This window comes from Anser cygnoides, chromosome 13, assembly GCF_040182565.1.
Source record: "Anser cygnoides isolate HZ-2024a breed goose chromosome 13, Taihu_goose_T2T_genome, whole genome shotgun sequence".
In the NCBI taxonomy this organism is placed as follows: domain Eukaryota; kingdom Metazoa; phylum Chordata; class Aves; order Anseriformes; family Anatidae; genus Anser; species Anser cygnoides.
The window spans coordinates 2,754,655-2,766,830 of NC_089885.1; the positions used below are offsets into that span (position 1 = coordinate 2,754,655).

At 40.9% G+C, this 12,176-nt stretch overlaps 1 long non-coding RNA gene across 2 annotated transcripts in view; it reads right to left on the reverse strand.

Moving 5' to 3' along the window:
• The window catches only part of LOC106038605 (uncharacterized), a 118,851-nt gene extending 110,976 nt beyond the window's left edge, over nt 1-7,875 (reverse strand). For both annotated transcript variants that reach the window (XR_001208711.3, XR_001208708.3), the window contains exons 1-3: nt 7,761-7,875; nt 4,892-4,955; nt 1,538-1,686 (exon numbers count right to left, since the gene is read on the reverse strand). This is a non-coding gene — a long non-coding RNA (uncharacterized lncRNA). The remainder of the gene's footprint in view (nt 1-1,537; nt 1,687-4,891; nt 4,956-7,760) is intronic.
• Between the last annotated feature and the right edge of the window lie 4,301 nt (nt 7,876-12,176).

Genomic DNA, 12,176 nt, shown 5'->3' on the forward strand with positions numbered 1-12,176 from the left:
CCAGTAACTACTGTTTGCATGCAAAGCTGCTGCATATGCCTTCACTGGGAGAAAAACTAATAACAGTTTCCTTATATTGGCAGAAAAACAAAGAGCTCAGATATCTGCTCTTAGTGCTTTTGTGCAGGGGTGGATTGTGAGGAAGAGGCAATAGCCACATATCTCGCAGCTGAACCTGCAGAGCCGTGAAAGTCATGCAAAACCGCACTTTCAGTTTCTTCAGTAAGCTGCAAATCTCTCGATCACAACTGCCTGCATAAATCATGTCAGCCCATTCTGCTGTGGTCACATGCAGTCCCTTGTGTATGCACCCAATAAATGTAGTTCCTGAAAAGGGGTGCCCTGTTACCTTAGGGGACACACTGGGTTGTCAGACTGGAGGTCAGAATGGAAACAATCATAAATACCTATAGAAAGACCAGTTCTTCTCACAAAATCTGATTCGATTGGAACAAAGAGCTGAAAATTTTAATGCCCCTCTGGCCTGCTCAGACTGTGGATTTAGAAAAACTGTCCAGGAAGCCTAGTTATTTACTCAGCTCTACATCACTAAGGTCACATTGGATTGAGGATAGGAGTCTTTTCTGAGAACTGCAAAAATATCCACATTTCAAGTTCTTGCTTCTTAGACATCTCAGCTTTTTCCTAATAATACAGGAGTCTCCATGCACAGAGCCCTTTGGCACATTTGGGGTACATGTATGCACCACGCTCCCTGCAAAGGACTGAATCCCAGGCTGCTGCAAACACTGAGTTTCTAAGCAGGGTCATGGCTGAGTGTGGGAAATAGCAGGAAACATCAGCTGCAGAGCTGCTATGCATCTCCATGGCCAATCTTCTTTGGGAATGTGTGCACCAGAGAGCCAGTCAGTGAGGCACAGACCTGCTGAACTAGGAAAATGGAGACCCAGCAGAGGGGACAGGTCACGCACCTCGCAGGCAGAAGTGGGCAAGGTTTAATCCGCAGTCCTAAACACAGTTCTTTGCATCCCTCGTTCCTTGTTAGTCACTTTAAAATGAAAAAAAAATGGAGGAAAAAAATATGTTGCCTAGAGAATATCAAGAGAGGCTTGTTCTGTTTCTTTTCGAACAAAACAACCACATTTCAAGGAGCAGAACTGCAGCATCGAGGGTGAACTGTGTCATACTGAAAGGCTCCTGGTGTAGAAAGGCCATCCTCATCAAGGTGCTCAGCCTGTGCAAAAGACACTGACTCCATCCACCTCATATCCACTTGCTCTTTTTTCAGGAATAATATTCCTGAGTGGAAGCATTCAGGCTACCTGACTCCTCCCCTTACCCCTCCCCCCCACCTCCCCCCCACCATGCTCTTCCTTTGAAACTAACTGACTTTAGTTTAAAAGAAAGACAGTGAAAAGAAAAAGCACTGAATTCTACAGATCACATGTATTCCAAAGCTTCGTAGGATGTGTGCACTCCACGTAGGAATTGCAATCTATTCGCTATAACATTTTCACCTGAGTAGTGTGGTTTGTTGGCCTTGCAGTTGGCCAGATAGTAAAGGGTATTTGATCACCTCAGTTTGAAAGATCACATTCCAGTTTTTGTTCCTCCGTGGTTGCAGGGCCATTTTAAGCTGTATTTTCTAGCCAGCCTTTCCACAGCTTCTGCAGAAGCATGCAATTTCCATCAGCACCTTTAATGCCAGCGCTGTTTAATCCCTTCCTGAAATGCAATGAAAGGGAGTTTAGAAGCAAGTGAAAGTATCTGGATGAATAAAGCAGAATACCACACTGTCAAAGCCTGAATTAGTCGGTGTGCCTGCATGCACGTTGTTTTATTATAGTTCTAACTAATAAAAATGTGCCAGTGCACCACACTGGTGGAATCAGCTGGAGGACTTCATGAGCTCCATCACTGAATCAAAATCACACAATCTCCTGTGTTAAATAACATTGTGCTGACGTGCTCTGGAAATGCAGAGGTGGCCTCAGCTCCCCACTCAGCTTGTTTATCACCTAAAGTGGTCTGGTATGGAAAGTACCTTTTGCTTTTGAAACTAATTGCAAAGGAAACAGCAATGTCCAAGAAAAAGCTAGGGCTTTGTGGGAAAGCAATTAGGTCTGTGGTCTCCCATGCTCACTAACTGACGGCTGGCATTCAGGTTTCAGGCATATCTGGTTTGTTGTTGTTTTTCTCTATTGGATAAAATAAGATTGGATGCTCTGATGTTATGCTCTGATGCTCACATAGACAACCAGACTCCACCTGAGTGGGGCCCTTCAGCCACATACTCTAGAATTCGAGAAGTCCCTGAAGTGAACCTGTGGTTTGAATACAGCCCATCTAAATAACCCCCATCACATCTGTTTCCCCAGCAGGATAGCCCCGGAACTCTATGGGGTTTTGAAAGCTCTCCTCTTCTTGATCTAATTTAACATGGGCATAGGTTGGAAATAACTCCTCAGATGTCAATAGCGGTTACTTGTAGCCCTGTCTGTTATAGAACAAACACCATATGTGCAAAACAAGTATGAAACTTCCAGGAGAAATTCTTCTCTGTTGGAACAAGATGGCATTTGGCACTCACTCAGAACTGCCTACTGGATTGGGCTGTAAAGAATCAGTCCCCTAAGGTGGAAAAACATTCAACCTTCTGCACTTAGCAAGAACTCTAGAGAACAAGAGGTTCTAGCAATTAAACGCTACAGGAACAACTAAAGCCATTGAACCCTTCCCTTGAAGACCCATGACGTTTGATTTGGATACAATCCTCTTCCAAATCCCATCAAAACCTGTGAGAACTGTATCAACACGTGATGCCCAAAGCCGCCTGTGTGAATTGGTGCTCTGTTTACACAGACATCCCTGCTCTGCCTCACCAACAGTTTAAAGACTGAAGCACACGAAAAACAGAGATAGAGGCTATGGCACATAAGCAGGTGAAGTGAGTGGAGAGTTAAACAAGATTTGTTATTTCCCATGTTGTACTATATTTTTATTAAATTCGAATACCTGCCTCAATAGCTGTTCCTCACATCCTGCCAGCTCTCACCCTGACTCCTCTCGGCCCTCTCTCTCCTGTTGTAGCAGGGGATGTGGCTCTGCACAGCACTGCCTGCCCCAGGAGAGCCAGGCAAGATCCAGGGACATTTTCTGGACAGCTCCTTCCATGGCAGGAGACAGGCAGGCAGAGACGGGGACATGGAGCCAAGGCCTCTTTGCTGGGGCACTGAGTGAGCACTAAGCCTTCTTGACAAGTTCACATCTCTGAGTGGACATTTGCTTTTTATTTTTTTTTTCCTAATTACTCTTGGATTTCCCCTGGCTTGAGTGGTAAGGAGCTAACGGCAGTTGTTTAATTAATTAATACTCCAAGGAAGCAGAAGTCCTGCCATGCTCTGAGCTGCATTTATATGTGTTGACCATGCTCCAGTCAGGTAACAGAACTAAGCAAGAGCCTCAGACTGTGGACTTCATACAGGCTGTTTCAAACTGGTATATGCAACTGAGCTCAGGAAAGTAGCAGTGATGTATGGCTCCAGGTAGCTGCTTACTGCACATTTCCTTACACGTCCCAGGCAGATCAATGGTCGCAACTATACTTTTGACAATGCTGATTTAAAACCATGTTATGGATTTCAGGGACTTGTAAGACCCTTGTAAGAAGAGAAACCCTCTGAAACTTCCCCTGAAATAATCTTTATCAAAGTTATGTCAGGGCATGCACATACACCCACAAATCTAACTAGTAACCACTCCTGCACTGTGCACCATATTCAGAAAACTCTGAGGAATGAAAGAAGTGACAATGCTGAATAACAAATATCAATGGTAGCTCTGCAGCAGCTCATCTTGTTAGCTGTCAGGAAGCTGGAGACTGGCAGGTGAGCCCGCAACAAAATACGAGGTAATGTTGTCCAAAGGGAGCGTTTCTCCATTCTGTTACTGCAGCAGGGCTTCCAACTTTTTTTTTTTTTTACTGCAGTGACACAATACTACTATGAAGTGGTGCTTCACTTAATTAAGTCAAAACTGAGACTACCATGCATATTAATGAGCATCCTAATGAGCATTAATTTTTGATGTTCCTCGTTAACAAGCATTATAAACTATGACAAATTTCTGTTTGACTGAATGCCAGAATTTGGATGAGTGGTGGTTTAAAACTGTAAATCTGAATGTTTCCCCAGGGGATTAGAATGCCATGCATAAATACTCTGAGAGCTTGTAACGTCAAAGAGGATATATAAATGCCACAACAGGCTATCTTCCACTGCCCTTCTGAACACGTCTGGTGGAAAGGCACTTGCATCTTTCAAATTGAGGTAATTTAAATTCAGAGAATAAAAAAGGAAGTACCTAACTTTCAAATGGTAGAAGTGAATTATTCTGATCCCACTGAAAGCAACAGACGTGCTTTAATATTGAGAGCTGTGCATGAGCAGATGCAGACTCACCCCTTTGAGCCATGTTTGTGCAAACCCGTGGACTCATTGTCAAGTCTAGTAAACATGCATGTTTTTAATCTGTTGTAATGAGATTGGCATAAACAAATTAGACATCTTTAAAGGATGAACATCTCTTAAAAAGAAAAAAAAAAGCCTAGACCATGTCATATAACAGTGACAAGATCTATAGGACAACAACAAACCCATATATGTAATCCATGCAGATATTGTTGTCTTCATTGTTACCACAGCTTTCCCAAGACTTCAGCTGCCTGACTCAAGCAAAGAGCTATATGGCTTTGTCACCGAGCAGCTCTTCTGAAATATATTCCCGATGTATCTAAGTCACTGTTGCATTTTGCTCATTTACAGATAATCAAAGTAGCTTTTTTTTTTTTTTTTAGGCATTTTTGCCTTGCTTTTTTGTTCCAATTCTATCACGATCAAGCACCACTTTGAAGATAATAAACATTACACACCAAGTGAGGTTCGTCTGCGCTTCTCACGCTTCATCGGTTCAGAAGGAACAAACTGGTGTAAGATCTGCATTAGTAAACAAACATAAATAACATGTCAAGTCAGGAGAAGGAAAGAAGCAAAGTTAAGGGAGGCTGACCTGCTGTGATTTCACCAAAAGCTTCCAAAAGTTTTCTACAACCATGTTACCCATCTAACCATCCTCCAAGCATGAGATCGCCATCCAAAATCATACGAAAATGAGAACAAAAGTGGTACTCATGTTATAATTCACATAGCCAAAATTGAAGTTAAATAGAAATAAAATCACAGTTTCATAAAAAGTTCAACATTTTGAAGTTGTTTCTTTTTTATAGTATTTAGAACAAGCCAATTTTTGTGAGGTTTTCTGACTTTTTCCAATATTTTCCTCTGATTAACACTAAAATCAGTAGTGACATTTTGCTTGATCAAAATCTGGTGCTCAGTAAAGAAATATACTTATTTTAATAAATTTTGAAAATTATATTTTTCAAGAACAGGTGAGAAATTCAACAATGTCGACAGACTCCCCCCAACAATCACACAACTTTCCAAAAACTGATTTCCATGAACAAGAAGGCTAATCAGTCCATCATAGGTTGACCTCACAGCAGTTAAAACACCATGGATGAGATTCATTTTGTCCTAAAGCAGACATCTGAAATAGGTCAGATAAACTGCACCCCAGAAGCACCCATCCCTCTTCACTGAATCCAGAGCCTGGGACACTCCATCTGTGTATTAAACAGGTTAAGTTGGGTAAAATGAATCCCACCAGTACCATGGAACTGATTTTTTTTAAGTATTTTTTTTTTATATATTTGTTCTCTAAAAAGGACATGCAGACCAATTTTAAGCGAGATCTTATGTGGCCTTTATGTCTGTGGAGCCTGAACACACGAAGTGGATAAACACAGCTCCAGAAAAACAGGTGACTATTATAGAGCATGATGTGTGAAAAGCAAAAGCACTTGGGAAGTGCCTGTGAGGTACTATCTGGGGTCATTACACAAACCTTGTCTATAATCATCGATACACTTGATTATTCAGGTAAACCAAGGTAGGCCCAGCAGCCTGCAGGGCCCTGTGAGGAGAGGCTGGGTCTGCCTCAGGCCGGTCACAGCCGTTTCTAGCAGCACCACTGCAGGCCATGGCCAGGCCCACCTGGTTTTAATTGGCAATAAACTAATTGTCCCCAAGCTGAATCTATCTGCACATGACAGTAACTGCTAAGCCATCTCCCTGTCTTCCTCACCACCAGCTTTTCCATTTTATTTTTTCCCTGACCTGTTGAAGAGGGAAGAGAGTGGTGGGGTGGCACCAGCCCCAGCCAGCACACCACACCAGGACCTGCACAACTCCTTTTGCTGCTCTTCAGTGTTGCAGTTGCTGTTATCCAATACCTCACAACAGCCTTTGGCTGATTACTTAATTTAATTGATGTTCCTCTAGCTGTACTTACTCACAGAGATTCACTCCCTTTACTGCTCTGACCACTGTTAATAAATTAGAAGATGGATATTAAAAAATAACTAGTACTGTCCTCTTTATTCATCAGCCAGTCCTGAATTACCAACTGGTTTTCTCTGTGCTTGCTGACACTTTAGACAGCAGAAATATTTCTGACACACTAAACCAACCCGGATGTTTTATACCTTCTGAACATCTTACAGTTCTGTCTCTCCAGCTGGGGAAGTGAGAACAATGTTGGCCTTTTCAAGTGATCCATCACAATTTTTCCTTTCTTTTGTTGCATTCTCTTTCTATTGGTGTGCCTTTGATTTCTACTTCGATATTGTTCTCAATAATTGAAATAAGATATCCAGCTTTTTACTGACATCTTTCAAAACCATCTTCAAATTATGCTGAGTTTCAGCATCCCAACAGAACAATTCAGAGAGATCTTCCATTAATATTTACACTGTAGGATCTCAGCTAAAGAAAAATGGATTATTTTACAGCCTTTGTTTAGGTCAGGAAAGTAATCTGTAACTGGCAAATAATGACATGCCTATTTTTCTGTCAAAGTTAATAATATCTGACAGCTAGATTTTCTAAATATCTTTCATTAGAGTATTATGAGGGGTTAGCTATTTTTCTCTTTGAATCTGGGGAAAAATTGGGGAAGACTAGATTAAATGGTAAACCAACAAACAGATAAAAGAAATCAGTTGTCCCAGGTGAATGAGGCTTTTTCAGTCACATTACTCTACCCTGAAATCTGTCATAAAAAAGCTCACACAGTTGTTATTTTTAACCTAAGCCACTTGAATAAGATGGAGGAGCACTCCTTTCAATAATCTCCCTCATGCATCTCAGAAAAGGAAAAGGAGATTAAGAATTTTTAAAAATCGTACATTTTCTCAACCGACCTGGGATTATGCTTTTTAAGAAATAACAGATAAAGGTGTGGTGTTTTTTTGTTTTTGTTTTTTTTTTCCCTCCCAGTTTTTGTGTCTTTTATCCAGTGATTGGATAGAAGCACAGAGGAGTCTTGGAAGAGCCAACTGTGCACTGCCTGAAAGGGTCTCTCATTTTCAGATGAGTGAAATCAGAATTCGTGTAGCTGGCAGCAGAAGGCTATTTCATCTGATCAAGGCATGATTCACTAGCTGTGAAAGATATGCGAGAGACTGTAGAAAGGAGAATTAAGGTTCTCTGCCAGGAACAACGTCCCTTTAGGACCCCAGGAAATTCCCCAAACCACTGTGCAATCATCAAAGTACCAATTGTGCTTATTGCTTGGAAGTACCATTAAACCATCTCTGAGGAAAAAAAAAAAAAAAAGAAAGAAAAAAAAAGTTCAATTAATGGATTTTTGCTATTTGGCATAGCTCAGTTGACTTTCACCTCTATCAGCATAGGCAGGAATCCAGCTCTCCAACTCTGAACATGCTTTAATTCATTAGTTCACTTGTTTCAGGAATCTGGGGCAGCTCGGGGAAGAAACAGGCCGAAGTGCTGGGCCTGCACCTTGCTCCCACCCACAGACAGGATGAGGCCTGAAGTGGGCCGCTGCCAGGACAGGCCTCTGCTTCCCCCTGTGTGAAGGGAAGGTGGTGGGGACAGCAGGACAGGCAAACCCCCTGGTCAGCCCACAATTCAGAATAAATTGCTGTCAGTCATGGCATGCCTGAGCTCAGGCATCCTGCTGGACAGCCATGAGGCCTTTCCCCAGGGGAGTGACTCTGCAGCCTGATGCTGAGGGGGGTGGTGCAGGAGCTTCAGAAAGGCAGACAAATGACAGGAACTGGTGACTGCCTCAAGAGAAGGCAGCCTGCTCCCCTCTTCAGGGGTCAGCAGCAGCGACAGCATCTGCAAAGTCACCATCAGCTCAAAGCATGAGAGCCCCGCTGCTCTTTTCCCCAGTGCAGGCCCAAGGAGCAGTCCTTGTCCTCCCTCACCTTCCCAGAGAGCACTCAGGTCAGCAGAGCCCGACAACAGCAAGCAGTAAGCTTATGCGTTGGCACTGCATGGCTCAAATCAGTTTTTGTTACACAGAAATGAAAGGCTCAGTGGCATATTCCCCACTCCAAATACATTCTCATCGAAATCTGCCACCAGGATGCCAGGGCCAGGGGAATAGGACCAGCATCAAAAGCTGCTGTCATTTTCACCTCACCCCACTTAAACACAATTACAGTCAGCAACAGAGGTTTGCTCTTGCTGTAGTTACTGGGAGGACACAAATAAACTTTAATGAATATTGCCACGTCCCAGGTCAATAGATAAACGATTCTGTTATTTAACATAGCTCTTGGAGTGATTTCTAAAAGCAGAAACCTACATTTTATACCTCCTTGTTCACTAACAAATGCAACAGTGAAATTTAGCTTGGCATTGGCTGCATTTTGTGAGTTAAAGAGATAAAATCCTTTAATTCTCTGCTGATGAAATGTTATTTTAACTCAATGCAATGTCTATTTTTCCCTTGCCAAGATCTCCTTTTTTTTTTTTCCTTGCTACTCTCTGTCTGCACTATAGGCTACGTAAAATCAAAGCTACAGATCTAGGCAGTAGAAGATATCTTTTATTGAAAAGTTTCCTTTATTGTCAGCTGATAAACTGTCAGCCTGCAGGGAACGATGGCAAGCAGCCCATTCCACACAAGAAGCCCCACAACTCGCTGCTGCACTACCACAGCTTTGAAGACCACAGTGGGGTTGCAAGTAATGCCCCCAGAGTTGCATCCTTCCCACAGCTTCCAAATGGTGAGATTACCCTTGTCTAAAGAAACACCTGACTTTCTAAACCCAATAAAATGCTTTTACATGAACAGTTGTACATGTACATGTACAAGCCATCTTCTAATCTAAAAAAAGAACATTTTAAATAATACAGTATTCTGCTTTAACATTTGTGACCGAACAGTTGGGCTAGTACATGAGACCACTGGGAACCAACCCAAAACTGATTTATCTGGTTTCACTTGCCAAGCTGAATGACAAGCTGAAAACTGAAGCAACCAATTACATTTTGAAAATAGTTGCCATTCCGTCATTCCATGATGTAGGCCAGAATTAAGAAAGAGCAGCACCCATCCATATTGACAAACAATGCAGATAAAGCCAACCCTCTTACAGAAATCTCCTAAAAAGAACAATATAAATGCTGTCTTTTGCCTAAGGAGCTGGAGCCTGTGCTGGTAGAGGGGAATGCAGCAGCTCACACCTCTGACAACATATTACTGTATGAAAAATATTAGTTAAGAGTGAGAAACTAATGTAGGGATAATCGGATAGGACACTCAAGGTGGAGAGAAGGCAAATGAACAATTTTGCAAGAATATAACAAAGTGCTTTTCTTAATTTATTATATTTATTCATGACTCAGGCTACTAGTAAGAGTGTGCTAATGAAAAATCAATAGCTGATGATATCAGGTTAGGAGGCCTGATCAATACAAAGGAGGAATGGAGTATCACACAGGAAGATCTACAAGATCAAAGCTGACATCAAGCGTTTAAGAACTACAAGTTTTTGCTGTAAAGTGGAAACTCACCAGCTAGAGAAGACTGAGGAGGAGAAAAGCTTGGTTGTGTGGCTACAGACAAGGCAAATACAGTGCTAGTATGGATCAACCAGCCAGCTCCAGCAAGGACACAAACATACTAATGCAGCTCTCTAAGCATGAGAGACAATTCAAGGCTGAGAATAACATTGGTTATTGTCTTTAAATTTGTCACTAACAAAAGTCTCTTGCAGCTAACTGCTACTTTCACCCCCAAAATAAATGGATTCATATTGACCAAAAATTGATTAAATAAAAAAAAAAAAAAGAGGAGTTGGGGAGTATCAAAGAAAAAGAAAATTCTAGAACAGTCTTCAAATAATTGCAGCAACAGGAAGGAAACTAGTTTAAGAATGAGTTTAATATACTTGTGAGTGGGGATATTTCATATGACATGAAATGAATGATAATTTCCTGCACTGGCAGGCTGGTGAACAGTGCTCGGGGAAGCACTTCCCAGCCCAATGCTCCTGTGCTCCAGTGGCAGGACTCACCTTGAGTTGGATGATGTTGCAGGATTAGGGCCTAAAGGAATTCATCATATTTAATATTAAAGACTTTACTTTGACACAATTTCAATTGACTACAACAAATCAAAACAAACTCTGCAATAAATGTCTTCATAATGCCTTGTGTTCTAGCTGTACTTTGAAAGTCCAAAATCAATAAAAACAAAATGGTGACATATGTTTGTATTATTTGAAAAACTAAATGCATGCAAGGGGATCTGTCACTGCAGGATTAATAGAGTACAACATGTTCTGTTTGTTGGGCATCTGATTGTCTGTCTCATAATATGAATTTTGAAATAGCTAGGGATTTCTGCTAGTGCATTTGCAGGTTTATGCTGAATTTCACATTAACAATAAATCATCCTGTATGTATAGTTCTCTTTTTCAATTTACTGTAACATAACTTCATCAATTCACATAGGGAATAGGGCCATACGCATAATGAGTAGAAATCTGATAATAAAATATTAAGTAAGACAACGAAACAAAAACATTTGAAATATTAATACCAAGGCTCTGAAATACCCCTCATTGCCATTCAGCCTACATTTGGTGTGCACATACCTCTTACGTGTCAGTGGAGTGAGCAGGAGAATGCCAGGTATCTTACTCTAATGACTGCAAAATAATATATTCAAAATTAAGAAATCCATTTAACAGTGATGTAAATAAAAATAAGATACACTCCGTTTTGAGTTCAAAGACATTATTTTTACTCTACATGGTAAAATTACCTTCAAATAAGTAATTTTTCACTATATTAGGACCTTTTCCACATCCTAAGTGCTTCATAGAATGAACTTGAATGTATTTGTGAAAAGAATGATCCTTGGCTGTCTCCGTGGCTGCCCTAATGAGGCAGAGAAGGATTCCTGCCACAGCAAGATCCCTGTGGTGCTGGACTCTTGCATAGCCAGTGCTAAGCCTGTATTTAAGCATTCTCTTGACTTCAGGCACTCCTTTTCAGCACAGAAGAAGTACGTGTTTAAATTTGAGCATATGCTGGTGCATGCTTGACAGCAATGGGAACTCTGCATATGTACTTACCAGAAATCAGTGCACATACTTTTGCCCTTCCCTTTTTCAGTATCTTCTGCAGATTCAGATACTGAGGCCCCTGGAATTAATCCAGTCTTGGATTCATTTTTTTAAAATGCATCTATATTCAAAACCCATAGGAAAGACTTTTTCAAAATCTAGTGCTTTCATTGTTCCGCAAAGTGCAGCTCTCCCATCCCATGTGTCACACGAGTAGGCTCATGAGTTGAGTAATTCTCCTCAGCTAACCAGGATCGTATTTACTTAACTGATGTGAAAAGACAAAGGAAAATATACCACTTGCTCAATGTGTGCAAAATTTATGGTATGTGGCTAACATAATGTGTTTAACAATTTTATCCAAGTTTCAGTCTAGGACAAAACAAATATGTTCACATAATCCCAAGCCATATTATAGCAGTTGTATGCAGTAAGTTTTAATTCATCATTAAGTACACTGTACACATACAGATTTTTCTTTTTAAATAATAATATACAAAACTTCCAGAGTCATTAACGATTTAATAAGCTGTTTAAACAAGAGAACATTTTGAAATGCTTGATCTGTGCCTATGCTTTCTAAGCAACATGCAATAATTTATTATCATTTTCACAAATTGTTTGTCAGCTAGACCAAAAAACCTGTTCTGCAATTACCTCCATTCTAGAAATTCTCTACAAAAACTTTATATCAATGTGTATAAAA